General features: G+C 43.5%; 2 long non-coding RNA genes across 2 annotated transcripts in view; one reads left to right on the top strand and one right to left on the bottom strand.

The window, feature by feature from the left end:
• LOC128340856 (uncharacterized) overlaps nt 1-19,335 on the bottom strand; it is a 102,492-nt gene that overhangs the window by 53,655 nt on the left and 29,502 nt on the right. The window lies entirely within an intron of this gene.
• Nucleotides 1,877-17,474, top strand: LOC128340860 (uncharacterized). The gene is made up of 3 exons (XR_008314037.1): nt 1,877-1,970; nt 9,532-9,648; nt 17,116-17,474. It is a non-coding gene; the product is annotated as an uncharacterized LOC128340860 (long non-coding RNA).

Genomic DNA, 19,335 nt, shown 5'->3' with positions numbered 1-19,335 from the left:
ACAGCATAGATAGAAAGGACTGAATAACCCTCCCTCAGCACCACTGCTCTAGTCAAATTCGCCATCAGGAATTTTTAATATGTCAATCATACACCTCCTGCATCACATCTGATTTGGCGCTGAGTAACAGCTAAGGCACAGAACAACCCTTTATCAGGCTTTGTGCCTTAGATATGGTGTGTGTAGGGTGTGTGTGTGTGTGTGTGTGTGTGTGTGTGTGTGTGTGTGTGTGCGGTTTACAGAAAGAAAGAAAGAAAGAAAGAAAGAACTGGCTCCTGCACATACCAACTGCATAAGAAATATCAGCTTCTGTGGTATCTTTCTTTTTGTATTTCCAAAATGTATCAACATAGGAAAATCAGATTATAAAATTATGCACTCAGCATGAAACCTTACTTCTGACCAAGTTGGAGAACCGTTGAAAGACAAAAGAAGAATTAGAAGTTTGGAGGATTTTAGATTATATTATCCTTGAACACTTCATTGACTGGCAGCCATGTCAAAACCATCAAGTCAAGGCAAAGTGGCATGATCAATAGTCTAAAGAATCTTCAGAGAACATGAAGTCAATATTGCTGTTGCTTCCAAAAACCAAACAAACCCACAATCCCCTAGAAAAACCTAATCAAGTTAATGTTAATAAGATGTTAAAACCAAGGTTAGGAAAAACCATTGTCACAGCTAATGTGAATAAATAGTTGGGATTCCTGAGACACAACTTTTCCCCCTCACAATGTTAATGAGGAATTCTGTCTGCCAAAAAAATATTCTATCTGGAACAAATCTAGCACTTTTTGTATGCTCCAATGCACACAGAGTTGCCTAGAACATATTTAGTTAGTCAGTTAGATTTATATGTCGCCCTACTCCCATATGACTCAGGGCGGCTTACAAGCAATAACATCCACAGCAACACAATTTCATAAAAATATATCTTACATAGCCTCATAACCCACAACCCCATACAATACTCATTCCACATGACATAATAACCTTGGATTACAAGATTACTCTACGACCAGCTTTCTCAGAGATTGAACACCCGGCAGAACATTTCAGTCTTACATGCCTTACAAAAGGCCAACAGATTGTGGAGAGCTCTGATATTATCCGGGAGACCATTCCATAGAGTTGGGGCCACCACTGAGAAGGCTCTGGCTCTCATTGATTGCAGTTTAATATCCCTAGGGCCCGGGATCACCAAGGCATTACTTGTGGCTGATCTCAGGACCCTGTCTATTATTAGACAGTTGGCCTCTGAGCACTTAGAAAGAACGTGGTTGGCCTCTGAGCACTTAGAAAGAACGTGGTAGGAGTGTGCACGGAACCGGTTCTGTGCACAACTGGGAAGCAGGGGGGTTGCATTAAGGTGCAGGGAGGATACCCTTACTTCCCCCGCTGTGCTTCCCCCTCCAGCGCTGCTTCAAAAACCGCTGGCGCAGGGCAGCTGTATACCCTATTGCCATCCCAGTCAGTGTAAAACCAGAAGTGGTGGGCACGTGGGCACCTGTGTGCGTGCCACTTCTAGTTTTACACTGACCAGGGCAGCAAGAGGGCATACAGCCATCCCACACCAGCAGTTTCTGAAGCAGCACCAAAGGGGAAGCGCCACGGGGGATTTAAGGGCATCCTCTCTGTGCCTTAAAGTGACCGGAGTTTCCGAACCGGTTCAGCGTTCTAGAAGACAGTAAGGTCGTACGCATGACCAAGCTCAGGTTAGCTGGCGGAAAGAGGAGGCAAGAACCTACCTTCCTGTACCAAATGATCCAAGCCCACTCTTGCCTCTGCAACTTGTGCACCCACACAAGCAGCATGGCAGCGGTTGCCCAAGATGGGATCAGGAAAAGGAAGTCCTACATCCCACAATGCACCATGGGGGCAGTGGAGAGGCAGCCTCTTCTCCCAGCTGCACTGCAGTTAGGACTCTATGGCTGCCAGAGCCCTGATGGTGAGCACGACTGAAAACTGAGGTAGGACTTGTTCCTTTTCTGTCCTACTTCACTTCTTGTCTGGATAGCAGATCTGGGCTACTCAGGGCTGCAGCTGCTTGGTCTGGAGAACTCCCCGTCTCCCAGATGTCATGGGCTCCTAGGGTACAAGGGATTTCACCCAAGTAGCCTGTGTCATATGAACAACCTTAGTATGGGTTTGTCAGGAATAAGTCATGCCAGACTAATCTTAGCTCCTTTTTAAATAGAGTTTCTAGTTTAATAGATCATAGGAATGCTGTAGACATAGAGGCGGTTCCCACAATCTGTGGGAGTTGCCTGGGGAGGGTTTGTGGGGAGAGCGGGCTTAGCCTGCTCTCCCTGCACACGAGCAGGCAGTCTGCTCTGGGCAGCCACAGCAGCCGCTCACACAAGTGCCGGCTCCGTCAAAATGCAAGCACGCAGGGCATGCTGGAGAGACCCCCGAGCCGGGAGGCTGCTTTTCAGCCTCCCGGTCAGGGGGTCTACTCGTGAGTTACCGCGCCACAGAGCCGCACCGCAGCAACTCACAATTGCAAAAACCGGGTTTGCGGAGCACTTGCTCTGTAAACCCAGTTTAAGCACCAGGCTACTTAAGCAGGTGGCCCGCTTAAGAACTACCAGCCTTGCAGCTGAGCCCAGTGGTTCTCACGATGGTAGAAAATCAAGCTAGCAGAGGCTAGCCCGATTTTCTACCATGGTGTGAATAGCCTTATAGTGTATCTTGATTTCAACAAAGCAATTCACAAGATTTCCCACAATACCCTTGTTGACATGATAGTAAAATGTGCCCCACTGAAAAGAACAGAGCTTCCCCCTATGCACCAGACCCAGGGTGTGTATTAGAGCCTCTTCAAATAGAGCAAATAACTGGATTAATGCACTTGCCTGCAGATATTCTGTATACTGCTCCCGTAACAGTTTTAAGCATGAATGGTTAGTGATGTCCAGACTGGATTTAAATAAGGTCTCCAATGAAACAGGTCTAAACCAGAAGACTTCATATTCTAGTCCTGCCTTCAGTATTCATGCCTGGGGGGAGGATTTGCAGTCTGACAATGTAATTAGTAGGGACACTTCCACAATGGCATTAAATCATCACTCCTGCCTAGTTGTTTCAACATTAGGACAGTACGTGGCTTTGGCCTCTGGAAAACAAACATGTGGTGAGCAGCAGCTAATCCAACTCCAGCTCTTTTCCGACGGGGCTCACAACAGGTTTTGCACCTGCGCCAGCAGCTCTCCAGGCACTTCAGGACTACCACACTTGAATGACTGCTGTGATCATGTACAGAAGACACAAGCCACACGCTAAGCTGCTAGATAAGAGACTCCATTAGTTGGTTACATGTGCTTTAGGCCTGTCCACCAGCTGGCAGGTACAAAAAGTTTTATTGCAAGCAACAAATGAAGCTAGAGAGAGTAAAAGTGACTGGAGGACAGTCAAGGAGAAAGCTAGGCTTAGTTCACAGCTGTGACTTCTCCTATTTTCAGTCATACTGACACAAAGGTTAATTACCATTTCTTACATGATTACATCCCCCTCACAAAAAAAGATGAGCTGTTTATCCTTTAAAACTTTTAGTAAAACTAAGTTCATCTTGTCTTTTATGAGCAATAAGCCAAAAGGACTGAGGGACAAATGAAAAAAACAGTAACGACCTCATTTTGTCATGGATGGGGTAGGGACGGGGGTCAATTAATGCTGATTGATTAATTAATTAATTAATGCTAATTAAGTAATGTGAATCCCACCAATTTGGCCTCAGACTGAAAATAAAATAAAATAATAATAAAGCAGCTTCAGTGTCTCTAATGCCAAAAAGTAATCAGTTTCTTTCCTTCAGTACAGCCATTAAATATCACTAGATCTGTGAGCTTATCATCCACCAATTTAATTCTTTCATCAGGTGGATCCTTGCAGCCAGACACCCTCACAGAATGGATATGGATAGATTTTATTCTACTACTAACTCTTTAGTATGCGTGTATAGTTGTTGTTGCTGCTGCTGCTAATACTGCATTTTTTAAAATAATGTTTTGGACTACAGTCTTGAGATTTTTTTTATTTTGTTTCTTCTTTTATTCTGGTATCATTATGTTTATCTCATTTTCATCATACACTGTTTTGAATAATATTGTTATTGCTGAAGGCCAAAGATTCTTCTGTAAGGGAGATAGCTTGTTAGAAGGCCAGGATGCTTGGGTGATTTTTCCTTAATGGGAATCAATGGTTGTGAGATCTTTTGTAATAGGGCTGTGCAAAACAGTTCAATCGTGAACCAGACTGCCCTTCAGGGAATGGGGCCAGTCCAAGATCAACCCAAATAGAACCCAGTTAGAAGAGAACTGGTTCGACAGTTTGAATGGCTAAGGTGGGCGGCTCTGGGTGCCATTTTGGAGGGCTGTTGCCTTATTGTTTTTCCCTTGCTGGTTGGTTTCTGCCACTGCCTTCCAATTGGCTTGCAATCTCCTTTCTTCTTGGTTGGCTTATCATTCAAAATCAATGTTGTCATGGCAACTCTGCCCCCATTGGCTGGGGGGGAGGGATGAGGGAGAGCGAGCAAAAAGGAGGGAATTTCAAACTGTGTTTTGTTTTGTTTGTAAAATAGTGAGAAATAAACACAGTGGCAGATCTCAGCATGTGTGTAGTATTTCTTGAGCTCCATGTCGAGCCTTGTACTTTACTCACTGCTCTGGTCTGCTCTGCAATCTGATTCTGCATTAGCAAGATGCACTACTCTTTCAAAATGTGGTAGAAGTTGCTCTAGTTGAATTTGTGGGTGGCTATGTGCTGGGCTGAAAGACACTAGTGGGTTGGATGATAGGGTATAGGTGCTACCTGGGTCAGTCATTGACCTACTGACCCAGATAAAATTCAAAAATTCATTAAAAATCACCTGATTACTCAATTGTTTTGTGGGTTGGGCAGTAGGTTCAGTTTCCTCATTATTGCCTATGGGCGAACCACTTCAAACTGGTTTGAGTTGGTTCATCGAATCGACTGGCCCAGCCAGGGGGGTTGACTGAACCAGTTCAATTTTTGACCAAACCATGGAAAATGGTCTGTGCACAATCCTAGTTTGTAATTACTCTATTTCAAATGAGAGAGACAACAGAGCTGGTGGAAGGAGATGCACCCCACTCCCTCCAGCTAAAGGGAGGGGGCACTCTGTGTGTTTGTACACACATCTACACACACATGTGCATGTAGAGTAGCATTTGTACAGACTGGAACAAATCAGGGGCAGAAGCAGAGAGAACTAGGTCTGAGCTAAAGGCACCTTGAACAGCTCCCACTGGGGATCTGATGTAGGACTGCTGCCTAGTTAGAGTATGCATGCTGCTTGCTTCCACTTTTGTGCCACTCAAATATCTGCAACAAAGCAAATATTACTGAGAACACCATACATCTTATCTGAAGGAAACCTGGGCCTTTCCCAGACAGTAGGCTTTACCACAGGATTAAGAGGGTTGAAATACTGCAAGTTACAGGGCATATCAGATAGTTCAAATTTGTCCAAAAACCCAAGGCAAAAAGTGGAATTTTTTGCCCCTGACAAATCGGGCTAAGCTCCAATGTGCAATGAAAAACCTGGGTCGTGTATGGAGTGCTTCCCAATACATCACAGGGACTTTGACGTAAATCTGGACGATATGTGAATGCACACCTGCCCTTCCAAAGTAAAATTGCCATCTGGCAGGGCTCTAGTGGAACTTCTCACCATCTGAGAAGTTGCTATTCTATAATTTTGTTATAGAAAATTTAGAAAAGCAACTAAGACACAGATAATTAAAATAAGAACGTGCCTTGGTTCCAGTCTCCGAACAAATAATGTGCTAGATATCAGGCATTCAGGACAAGCTGCCAGCCAGAAGGAATGCAGGTTGGATTCTGCTCAGCCTGGCAAGGCTGCAGGCTCAGCATACTGTGTGTATCCCACACTGGGCAAGCTAGATAAATCTTGAAAGCAGACTTCCAGTCAGATAAATACACCTACCCTTCCTCCAAGAAGCTCAAGATGGCACACAGTCCCTCTCCCCTGCCCTCACTTTTTCACCCTGCCCTGTTGCTGGTGTCGAGCTTATGTTTTGGGGTTGTTGTTTTTTAAAGATTGTGAGCCCTTTGGCGTCAGGGAGCCATTTCCATTTATATCTATGTAAACTGCTCTGGGAACTTTTGTTGGGAAAGCGGTATATAAATATTCATCATATTCATATCTCATCTTACAGGATTTTACACATTTTTACCTGGGAGTACACATAAGTTATTTTTAAGTATGCATCTCAAAGTGTCAAGTGTGGGTAGGACAAACATTTATTTATGTATTCAACATGTGTCATACCAGAGCACTTGCCAGGAAGCTGAGATTGGCCCAAGTCTATGGAGTGTACACTCAGCTGCAAACCTAGCTTTTCCTCTGAGTAAGGTATGAAATTGCCCTCAGTCTGGGTTGCTAGCATTACTCTGGCATCAGGAAGTACCAGCAACAAGGTTATTTGCTAGTCATACAGCACATCTCACAGTGCTACATGACTGTGCCCTTAAGTACATGTTATCTTAGTGAAATGTTCATTGGCTTTCTGCAAATTTCTGGGTCACCACACACGGAAACAAGATGCTGGACTAGATGGACCCTTTATCGAATCCAGCAGGACTCTTCCTGATGATTAATAAGGGGGTAACTCAGCATTAAGGACTCTATTTTAAGAATCCATGAATCCATTCAGTTGTGTTTTTGTTTTTTTTGAAAAGTAAGCTCAAAAAAGCTTGACAAGATTACAATCTCTGTTAAAGTAGCTAGCTAGCAATATATAAAAATTCCCATCACTCTGTGGCAGGACTCGGCTCATAAATGCACAGTGAGCAACAATTGTCAGATTGAAGTGCAGTTTGTAAAATCCATTGGAAGAAAGATTTCACTATAAATGTCCCGTTGCTTGGCAGGCAGAGCTGGTGCTTTTTCTTTATTTTCTTCACCACCCATCTCCTGTGTGTGTGTGCATGTATGTATAGCCAAACACAGGAGGAAGTAGAGAACTGGGGAAAAAAGAGGGACTAATACAGCAGGTAACAAAACTTATGAGCGTTGGCAGCACATTACAAAAGGTGGCAGTAGCAGATGATGGCTGCTACAGAAATACTGTGTGACAAGAATTTTAATACTTTAAAGCTGGCAACCTGAGATAAAGTTTTAACGTTTTCTATACTGAAACGTACACGCATAAAGAAATATACTCCTTATCCCACCCCTGTGGTGCAGATACCACTTTAAGGCACTTAAGCTCTTTCCCACAATTTTTCAGGCAAGGAGCACACACTAATGCAAACCTTAATGTTTTGGTGCCTCATAATGAGGTGAGCTGACTTCCAAGATCCCTTTCAACTCTAAATACTTTGTGTGGAGGGTGGCAACTGCTGCCCCCACACCTTCCACTGCCACACACTTGCCTACTGCTGTCTCATCTGCCTTTTGCTGATGCTGGTTGACAGCAGCATAAAGAGCAGCTCCTCCTCTTCAGCATACTAGATTTGAAAAGGAGGTAGGGACAGAGCAGAAGAGGAAGTTGGATGGAGAGGAGAGGAGAGGAGAGTGGTGGGGAGATGCTCTAGCCCAGGGATTCTCAGCGCTGGGTCCCCAGACCTTATTAGACTTCAACTCCCATAATCCCCAGCCAAAGGCCACTGGGGCAAGGGATTATGGGAGCTGAAGTCCAATAACATCTGGAGACCCAACGTTGAGAACCCCTGCTCTAGCCCACTACTCTACTCTTCTCTGCACTTCCTTTTCTGATCAATCTCTCTCCTCCTTTTCAAATCCAATGTACCAAGGAAGAGGAGTGCTGCTGCCAAGTGGAAGTGGCAGACAGAGGGACAGGCATGGTGATGGTGTTGGGCAGAGGAGCACATGTAGCAGCGACATTTGGTGCCCCCATTTCAGGCAAGCAGAAGTCTTGGCCTGCTCCTGCCTTGTGTCAGAACCCAGAACCAAGGTCCAGGTTCAAGGGTCAAAGGGTTACTTTCCTTCTTTTACTCTGAACTAGCTGGAGACCCCACTCAAGGAAACTTTGGGTGCTTGTGTAGCCATCTCCCCCGCCATCAGATGTGCACACCTGAGATGTAGTCAAACTGTATTTATTCAATTTTAACAAATAAAAGTAATAGCACAAATAAAACCACAAAGGCATCCTACCACGCTGAACACCACTAAGTCTACATGCTCCAAGGTGGATCTGTGTTTGCTGTTCTTACTAAAGGATAAGCAAGGGATGCAGTCTGTTGGTCAGCATCTTCCACTTGTTTTGCCATGATATTTATTTATTTATTATACCACCTTTCATTTAACACAACCCCAAGGCGGTCTGCAAAAGTTAAAAACATACAACAAAAATGACAATTAAAATATTAAGCTAAAAATATAAAACAAATCTAATTTAAAAACTATAAAATACAAGCATAAAAACTATAAATGAGTAAAAACCTGAGAGAGTTTTGCAATAAGGCAAGTCCAGCTAGTAGCAGCAAGAAGGCCCCCGTGATTAGTCGGTCTTTGCAGCTGTTAGGAATTGTAGAGCAGGATCCTGACTAGGTTGCTCAAGGCTGACCCTGTGGTGTTTTTGGTTAATCCATTCCTTGATCCAGGCCAGCATCTGAGTGGTGTTTTAGTTACTTTTATTCCATTTCTGGAGTGGGGCTAACAACAACAGCAAAAAAAACAAAAAACCAGCCAGCAGCAAAAGCACTAGAAAAGCAGTCTGCACATGCCTCTCTGTAAACAATATCTGTCCCATTAAATAATTAATATTCCTGATTCAACTCTACTGACTTGTCCTTGTGTACCACAACTCTTTCCCCTGGATTCTACAGTCCCCAAGAAAGACTGCAGCAACGAAGGAAGAGGCCATCCATTTAGGATTTCAGCAGCAGGAATTGCAATGATTTGCAATCCTGTCTCAAGAACGCAGCCTAAAATAGTTCACTTCTTATAGATTTTGTAAGAAGAGCCAAATGCACTCAGTCAGTTCTTTACTTGCCAGACCCACTCTAAAATGATCTCCAGCCTTGCTTTTATTTTTGCCTGGACCTGGACCTCTGCAATTCCACTACCATTGCTGGTGACGGTGATTCATCACCTGGATTCTTTCAAAAGATGCCTGAGCAACAGCTACAAATACCGTAAGCCAGAAGTTGTTCCTTAATATATTATAACCTTGCACAATTAAACATGTAGTGAAGCTCTACCCAAATGCATATGCATTCCCTCCCCGCTGCCCACCCCCCACCCAGCAAAGCATCTTGGATTCCCTTACAGTAATAGTGCAGTACCTGTTTGCACCATTAGATGGCTGCAGCTTACATTTTTCCTATAGTTGTGCACTAGGCAAAGATTTTAAACTAGGCAGCTAGCTACCTGTCACCTGATTGTGATGATTTAAAGCACCCTGCATATTGATTGGACTATATAAATAATAATTACCACACAAAAAATCTGTACTTATTATACAGGAGTCTTTTTCTCTCTCTCCATATTTCTCCTTGCTTTTTTCTTCCTCTTTCTTTCAGGAAATGTAGTCCTGAGGACCAACCTACAGAAACACTAAAGAGGCCAATTGTGTTTTCTCTCCTGGCTGGACAAAAAGCATCTGAAGAAAAGGCGATGGGGAGAAACTGCAGAAATGGGTAATTCAAATTCCCCTTATCCACACACCCTTTTTTGTTCTTAATATCAGATTCCATCCCCTGATTTATATATGATTGCAGCAGACCCAGATTTAAAGCAGTGGCTCTGCTGCTGCTGCATATTCTTTCAATCACAGATGAGCAGAAAAATTACACCCAAATTCAAACAGGGCTCACACCTGCTTTGTGACTTGGGGGAAGGGAGGCAGAATGAAGGTGGAGGAAGAACAGTTTCTATTATTGTTGAACATAGGAAGCTGCCTTATACCGAGTCAGACAATAGGTCCATCTAGCTCAGTATTGTCTACACAGACTGGCAGCAGCTCCTCCAAGGTCACAGGCAGGAGTCCCTCTTAGCACTGTCTTGGAGATGCCACCAGGGAGGGAACTTTGAACCTTCTATTCTTCCCAGAGCAGCCCCATTCCCTGAGGGGAATATCTTACCCTGCTCACATATGTCTCCCATTCAAATGCAAACTATGGCAGACCCTGCTTAGGAAAAGGGACAATTTATGCTTGCCACCACAAGAGCAGCATGATTATCACAAGAGAAAGTGATTATTTTTTAGAGGGCTGAATGAATCAATCTTGTATTAATTAAAAAGCTGCTGGTGATGGGAAGATTCATGGAAAGTTTTGTTGATATAGCTATTTTTGCACACAGAAAGGACTAGAGATGTTCAAGTTCAGCCCCAGAGACATGTTTTGAAGGTTTCTTTTTTTTTTTTTAAACCCATCACAAAGGAGAAGTTTGCATTTCAACTCCTCACAGTTCTCTGCTCAGAAAGAACGGCCAGGTGTTGTCTCAGCTGCCACCTTTACTCTGCCTTTGCTCTACTACTACAAGGATACAAGGAAGTCCAGAGAGCCTGGGGGCGGTGAGGCTCTGTTGCTCAATGAATAACTGGCAGGGGGTCACAAGGATTCGAGTGGGATGCTGGTCAAAGTACTCCTCTGTGCTTGGAATGGCATACAGAGCAACATTTTCCCACTGGGTATGCTGGGACTTGTAGTCCCAGTCCAGTTTCTGACAGGGAAAATATGCTCAGCTAGCGCCTGGAGCAACTGCAGCTGCTTCCACTGACAGGTTTCTGGGAGCCTTGGAGCAGGGGGGAGGGGAAGCAGCCTTGGGTGTGAACACTTAGCATGCATATAGCCTCAAGGTCTTGCACTCTGGAGATGAGCAGAGGGATGCTTGTGCATCCCTAAGATCTTCTAGTGGGCATTCAACTAGGACCCTGTGGTACACTGGCAGCACCCACATGCCCACCAAATAGCTGCTCTCAGGCAAACAGCCCTCCTGCTCCCTCACTCACCCACCTGCACCTTTGCATGGGCCCTATCCTCAGCATAGGGTGGTGGTAGCAGGAATAGAGAGGAGGAAAAGGAACAGCCACCTTCACAGCTACCATTTCTTCATTACTGAAGGCTTTATACCAGGCCTGCACAACATTCTGCCCGCGAGGCCTTTTTTCCTGGCCCCCGGGGCTATTTCCCCTTCCTCCCCCTGCTGCTTACAAGAATTCTCCCCCCAAATTCCAGCCGCTGCGCGACAGAGGAGATGGCTGCGAGAGTGCGGGTGTTCTTCCTTACCCTCCCCCACAGCAGCAGCGGCGCACAGCGGCAGAAATCAGAGTGACACTCGGGCCTGCCATTTGGCCTGGCGTCGCTTTCCAACTGCGAGGCACTGCGCAGGCGTGCCTCGCAGTTGGTAAGCGACGCCGGGCCAAATTGCAGGCCCGAGCATCACTCTGAATTCTGTCACCGTGCGCTGTCGTCGTCATGGGGGAGGGTAGGGAAAGACACCCGCACCCATTTCCTTGGCCGCATGGTGGCTGGAATTGAGGGGGGGGGTTAAGCAGCAGGGGGAGGAAGGGGAAATAGCCCCGGGGGCATCTCCTCAGCTGCACGGTGACTGGAATTGGGGGGTGGCGGTGGCGGCAATGAGGTATGAGGTGGCGGTGGACAGTGACCCCATGAGGGAGTCCAGTGGCGGGGGTGGGCAAAAATGGCAGGGATGGAGGGAGCCCGGTGGGGAGAGAAAGCATTGCCGAGGGATGGAGAGGGAAAGCTGTTAGTGGCGGGAGGAGAACGGGGAATGGACTCTCTCTCACCAAGACTGCTCCATTCATTCTCTCTCCCCCCCCACCAAGACTGCTCCATATTCTCTCTCTCTCTCTCTCAAGCCAAGCCTCCTGCTGTATCCTTTCCATCTTTCTTTCCCTTTCTCCCTTCTTTTCCAAAATTATGAGAAGAGCTTCTCATATTTTTTCCCCTTAAAAGCGTTCCATGTTATGTGTGATAATTTAGCAGAGGTGGAAAGGAAGAACAATGCATTTTATTATGTATTTTGTACAGATTGTATAATATTTATATTATTAGAATGAATTTTCATTCAACTTATTTCATATTAATTTAATCAATCTTGGCCTGCCAGAACATCAAAAGTTAAATATTGATTAAATTCATTTTTAATTCATTTCACTTTAATTTGGTTGGTTGATTGATATTAAGTGTTACTCTAATAATCAGCACCCTAAGAATTGACCTCGGCCCCCATGAACCAAGTCACGGTTGGTTTCGGCCCGCCAGGTCATTTGAGTTGTGCAGGCCTGCTTTATACTGTCCTTCAACAATGTTCCCAGGATGGTAAAGAACATCACACCACCACACACACCCCGTAACAAGCAACGATCACAAAATACAATCTCTCAAAATAATGAACAAAACAGCAATTAAAGAACTTTAAATTGTACAGTGGAAAAGTCTGCACTGGTGTCTGACAACTAATACAGACCTGGAACCATGCCTCATCCCAGAGAGTCAAATAGTATTTGATAAGTCAATAGTATTTGATAAACTCTCCAGTTACATTCCCATTCAGACCCTAACTTTAGAAAGTGGCTTGGCAACCAGTTCAGATACTCTGAACTGGTTTAGCATACATTTCGTGTAGACTAAAAGGACCTGTGGTTCTTCCCTAGGCCTTGGGTTTTCTTTAACAACATGGTTTTGTCTGCAAACCTAAATTTAAAACAAGCAAGCCATATGCAATGATTTTCAATGGCTGACATCCAGACTAAGTTACTCAACAGGACTATTCAAGCTTTTCTCTAAAGGACTACTTAATTTCAAGAGGACTCCCTCAAGTAAGAACACAGGAAGCTGCCATATACTGAGTCAGACCATAGGTCCATCTAGCTCAGTATTGTCTTCACAGACTGTCAGCGGCTTCTCCAGGGTTACAGGCAGGAATCTCTCTCAGCTCTATCTTGGAGAAGCTGCCAGGGAGGGAACTTGGAACCTTCTGCTCTTCCCAGAGCAGCTCCATCCCCTGAGAGGAATATCTTACAGTGCTCACACTTCTAGTCTCCCTTTCATATGCAGCCAGGGTGGGCCCTGCTTAGCTTAAGGGGACAAGTCATGCTTGTTACCACAAGACCAGCTCGTAGTAGGGAGAGGAGAGCTGGTCTTTTGGTAGCAAGCATGACTTGTCCGCTTAACTAAGCAGGGTCTACCCTGGTTGCATATGAATGGGAGACTCGATGTGTGAGCACTGTAAGATATTCCCCTTAGGGGATGCAGCCGCTCTGGGAAAAGCAGAAGGTTTCAAGTTCCCTCCCTGGCTTCTGCAAGATAGGGCTGAGAGAGATTCCTGCCTGCAACCTTGGAGAAACTGCTGCCAGTATGGATAGATAATACTGAGCTACATAGACCAATGCTCTGACTCAGTGTATGGCAGCTTCCTATGTTCCAAGTAATTTAGTCAGGTTGTCTGCTTACATTTCTGAGAAGAACATCTCCGCCTGGTGGCCTGCTCCCCCCGCCATGACCTACTCCAGAAGAAGGGAGGCCAGCTCAGGCACATGCAGCAGATCTGGACCCAACTCAGTTCCAGGGGCGGCGGGGGGGGGGGTGTCTTCAGTTCTTTATATAAGCCCAGCATTGGCAACCTGACTGTTGCTGGTGCAACAGCTCCTCTTTGTTAGCTCCTTCTCGAATAAGCTCCCAGGATTTGGATCTAGTTCCAGTTCCAGCTCAAGTTCTGATTCAGCCACTGGCCCAAACCTCAAGCAAGATCATGCTTTTCCTTGTTCTTGAATCTTCCTGCCTCTCTGGCTGGACTCTCTCCTCTAGTCTGGCAACTAGGGTTGTGCATTTTTTTTCTGTTTTGTTTTTGGCCCAAATCTGAAACAACCCCATTTTGTTCTTTGTTCAAAATCAGCCAATCCGAAACACCTCCATTTTGTTCTTTGTTCAAAATCAGCCAATCCGAAACACCCCCATTTTGTTCTTTGTTCAAAATTGCAAAATCCAAATCGGAAACATTTTAGATTTTAAAAAATGACCCCAGGGCAAAACTAGTGGGTGGGGGTGGTAGTGTCCAATGGGTAGAAGCTACTACCCACATTTCAGAGGAATTGGGCAAAGGGCTGATTTTTGGTGAATTTTTAAAGTAAGATTTTCCCCATAGGGAATAATGGAGGTTTCAGCAAAAGTATAGCTTCATGTCGGGGGGAAAGGGGGTGGCCCAGAGCAGAGTAGGGTGGGTGGTCATGCCCAGTGGGGGCAAGGAAGCTGCCAGAATTATTTCAAAGGAATTGGGCAGAGGGCTGATTTTGAAAGATTTAATGGAGTTTACGCATCTTTAAGGTTCTTCCTCATAGGGAATGATGGAGGTTTCAGAAGCCCCATAACTGCACTTGGGGGGCACTGGGGTGGCCCAGAGTGAGTGGTGGTGTAGTGCACATAGGGTGCCAACCACCCCCCATGGGTGGCTAACCCATGGGGTACTGGGTTCTGTTGTTTCTGAGGTGTTTTGAGTGGTAGCATATGAGAGTGGATTCATGGTTTGTCGTTGAAAATCTCATATGCTACCAGAGAATCCACAGGCTGGGCTCAGGCTGGCAACAAGGCAGACATAGGCAATGGCATGGCATCTCTCAAGGGGGTGAAAAAAATTCTTCTGGTACAAAAATGCAATGCAGCAGATAAATCCATTTCCAGGCTGGCATGCAGTAGCCATAGCAGGCTGGCAGGCTCGGCTCAGGCTGGAAACAAGGCAGGCAGGCATAGGCAATGACATGGCATCATCATGGCAACTTGAGGCATGCCATGCAATGCAAACTAGTTCTCTCTCTCTCTCTTCAATGAGGCAGAAAGGCAGAATGTTGAATGAGTAACTAACTTGTTGAATGAATTGAAAACCCCTCCTTGAACTCCCCCCCCCACCCTTGCCCCTTCTTGGACCCTTCCCCTGGCCAACGTGGGGTCAGTAAAAAGTGGCAAGAGGCAAAAGAGCCAATGGGCAACAAGGAGAGAATCGTCAGCACATCAGCCAATGCTTTAGGTCACCGATTGGAAGGCTGGGAGGGCGGGAAATTCAAAGAGATGTCAAACACAAAATGGAGACTGACTCAGAGATCGCCACAAAATGGAGGTCCAAAACAACAAAACATTTTATAGCCGAAACAGGGAAGTTTTGTTTTGTGTACAAAACTTTCAGATTTGGAAAATGGGCATTTTGTTTTGTCTACAAAACACCCAAAACGGCTCGTTTCGAGTACAAAATGTTTTGTACCTCAAACATTTTGCACATCCCTACTGGCAACTCTACTTAGCACCCAATCTCATTTCCCCATCAGGTTTATGCTATGTTTGTGCATTTCATTCCACTTCTAGAATAATCATTCACAGTGGGCCTTGACCCATGATACTGGAAGGATATGGTACAGTGTAAAGGATGATGGATTTAATACAATATAAACAATATTCATATAGAAACAAATGTACTAAGTATTTTTGGCTCTGGTTTCTCAAAAACTGCCCCCTTCCTTTTGAATTAATTATATCTCACTTTCTGTTCAAATTGCTTGTAAGCTTTCCTACACATCTGTCTCAATGACATGTGTATTCTTATTTTTCTCTATGCACTTTACCTCTTGCAACACCCACCCACCCACCCTGAGAGAGAGAAACAATGAAAATGAGCTTGAACTTCTTGTATCTTAACACCCATATCATATTATAAATGTCAATTGCTTGTTATAGTTTTACTTTTAACCCATACTATTGATAGTGGCACAATCAAGTTTGATTATTTTTTTAAAACGTATGAAATAGGACAAACACACCAAACACGGAGTTATTAGAAAAATAGATTAGCAACAATAGCTCTGTGAAAACTAAGAACACTCCGAAAAGGTGATACTAGAAATCCTATCACAAATTAGATATAAAAGGAGCATAAAGTATTTGAACATGGACAACCAAATGCCTGCATTGTGGTGTTTACTCCCCTCTTCCCTGAACAGTTCCAGGGGCAGCACTTCCTTTGGATGAGAGAGGATTGGAGATGATTATGTCCTCCTCACAATGTCAGTCTTACTTCCAAATACACAAATGGAGCATGTGAGAAGTAAAGAGCATCTACAAGTAGAAAGCAAAACCACTGTTCCTTCATCAGATTTCCTAGAGCAACAGTATGGGCTTCATCAGCACCACCACCATCACCTCTTTCAGGTTGTCCCAGAGACCAGACTGGCTTCCATATTCTGTACCAGTTGTAGTTTCCAGACTACATACAAAGGCAGACCCACACAGAGTGCATTGCAGTAGTCAAGCCTGGAGGTTACCAGCCTATGTACCACTGTTTTTTAAAATCTTATTATTAATTCGATAATTAATAATTATCGAATTAAGTTAAAAATATCTTAATTAAGACAAAATCAACCGATCACCCTGACTATTAGCAAACAAAAAGCATAACTAAGTATGATCACCTAGGAGCTGTAACAATGTTTTGGTGGTTCCGGAACAAATCGCTCTAAAAAGCTATCCCCCCCACACACACACACACACAGGGACATATTCTAGTTGAACGAGAAACAATAATGCCTATGTTACTTAGCTGACTACAGAAATGCTCTTGGAAACATTTTATACTGCTTTATCTCATCCAGAGGTTTGGAAGCAGTCCCACACAAAAGAAAGCAAGATGCTGTCTAGGACATAGCCTGTACCTACATCATTCTTCAGATTATGTAGTCTGCACAGTCAATACTTGATCTGTTACCATGTCCATCTGCCATTCAGATTAGTGGAGGACTTCAGACTCTCAGTAGTGGACTTGTGGGCTGTGGTGACCACATATGCTGAATAAGTTTATCCAGCTCTGATGAAGGCATGTCCCGAGTGAGAATGCCTTACTTAAATAACTAGGTATTTAAGATCCAAGCCTAAACACTGTTTAAATGATTGTAAATGTAAGTCACGCTTTAAGTAACCTTGTGTAAATCAACTCAAGAGTGGCAAGAAATATATATTTCACATTAAAAGTTGAATTGTGATATCATAAACTTCACCAAACAACAGATTCTTTTCACTAGAACATGTTCGTTTTATTATGAAAATGATGTCCTTTTATTTTTGTCGTTAGTAACAAATTTATTTTTAATTTTTCTGCAGTGACTTTACATGCTCTTACGGCATTCATGATTAGAGATGGAGGACATCCTACTGGTGCAAGGGAGGAAGAAAGAAAGATACTTTTATCTGTGATAACAGCATAATAATGCCCACTGTCTTTCCTCACTTTAGGAGTTCTAGAATTACTGTATTTTTGGAGGGTGTATTTGAGACTACCGACAGCAAACCCCATGCTGTCTCTCCATGGTGCTCCAAGTGAAATTATGGTTGCTTTCAAAACACTCCCACCCTACCAATTAGTCAATGATTACTCACAGCGAAAATTAACTCACAGCTTTAAATGCCAAAATGTCATTCTTTCATTTAAATAGAACTATCTAATTAGATTAAAGCACATAACTTGTACCACTCAATTCTAAAAGCTCAGACCATGGCAAAGTGTATGGATTACTAAGGCACATTTTAATGGATCCTCATTAAGAACTGTTAAATTGGTGTGCACAGCAATATTATTTTGACTAAATAATTGGACAAGTGAGCAAGTTTCTTTTCCCTTTTTAGTATCAAAATATATTTGATACAAAGAATACAATGTATTTTATATACAAAAAGGTACAATACTTGCAGAAAAGGTCACTTCAAAGGGGGGGGGATGAAATGCCACCAGCTTACAAAAATCATACATATTCGATCTCCTCTCCTAGATATCAGAGCCACCTAATGACATAGTGGGAAAGCAACATGTCTAGGGAGCAAGAGGCTGTTAGTTCGAATCCCTGCTGGTCTGTTTCCCAGACTATGGGAAACTCTTATATCGGGCAGCAGCAATATAGGAAGATGCTGAAAGGAATCATCTCATACTGCGCTGGAGGAGGCAATGGTAAACCCCTCCTGTATTCTACCAAGAAAACCATATGGCTCTATGGTCGCCAGGAGTCGACAGCAACTTAATGGCACAACCTTTCCTTTCCTTTCCCTAGATATCAAGGGATAGTCCAAACAATATAAAGAAGAAAAACGATATACTCATTCTATGCTTAAACACTGAGAATGTATATCAGAACGTTGTAGTTGCACTGTATAGTCCTATATGCCATGGTCATTCCAATATCCTAAAAAATTCCTAATCTTTTTAATACATTCCCTCCTTTCTTGAAACCTAACCAGATATGTTCATTTTGTCATATTCATAGTATCCTTGTTGCTCTGCTGATAGATCTGGTCTAAGTCTTTCATTACTTCATAATTTCAATTATTGCAGTTACTATTAGGTTATCAATCATTTCTTGATAGCTACTATGTTCTGATATATGATATATGCCTTCCATCTGTATTAAAGAAAAATCTTAGTGGAGACTTAGCAAGATAGACAAGGTCAAAGAATCATGTATGCCATCTCCCTCCAACAGCTCGAGATTGTAGAACATTTCTTCTCATAGTTTGTCATCTGCTCTTAATGCTCTAAAATGCCAGCAACCATTCATTGTCACCTGATTAACCTTACTGAGTTTTAAGAGAGTAAGATACCAATCATACCATACTTTAGTGTGGTTTCCCCTCCATTTAGTGGTGACAGTACACTTGATCTCATTAATGATCACTTCCACTTTTGAGCAGAAATGTCCTAGATGCAAAACCTATTCCACTTCTACTGTATTTCTGAAGCCTTTCCTTTCCTCTCTCTTCCATCTGTATTAATTTAACAGATATTTTAGGGGGAATGCCTTCTGCTATTCTTGTTCTTTCTGCTTCAATACTGATTTTTTCCCCAAATGCCAAATATGTCCTGTTTGCCTCAAATCTTGAAACATGAGTTAAAATGTTTCAGTTGAAAATACTGAAAAAGGATCTGCTTGACACTACCCATGTTTCCAGATAATTCTTGACTGGATATCACTTCTCCCACTTTAAACAGATCTTTAATTCTGTAACAACATGCATCCTTCCATTGTTCCCAGTCTCTTCTTATTTGATGATACTAAACTACTCATAAAATAGGGGAGTTGTTTGAGATTTCTGAAGTTAGTGGTTTGTTGTTGTTGCTTTTGCTGATTTTCACCCAATTAGAAAACAATGTGTAAAAAGGAGATTCTGAAGTTCGGTCAACTTTTTATTTTATTTTTTAACTACGATGAGAAATCTTAAGGAATTTCCAGTGCAGTATGTTCCTGTTTTCTTAATAGCCCTTGGGTTTGGTCCATGAAATGTCATTGCTTATATCCAGGGAGCTGTATAGTAGACACAGGTCCTAAGTATACC

The sequence above is a fragment of the Hemicordylus capensis genome, chromosome 1, assembly GCF_027244095.1.
Source record: "Hemicordylus capensis ecotype Gifberg chromosome 1, rHemCap1.1.pri, whole genome shotgun sequence".
Lineage (NCBI taxonomy): Eukaryota > Metazoa > Chordata > Lepidosauria > Squamata > Cordylidae > Hemicordylus > Hemicordylus capensis.
The sequence above is the reverse complement of the archived record's forward strand: the minus strand, read 5'-3'. Positions and strand labels throughout refer to the sequence as shown.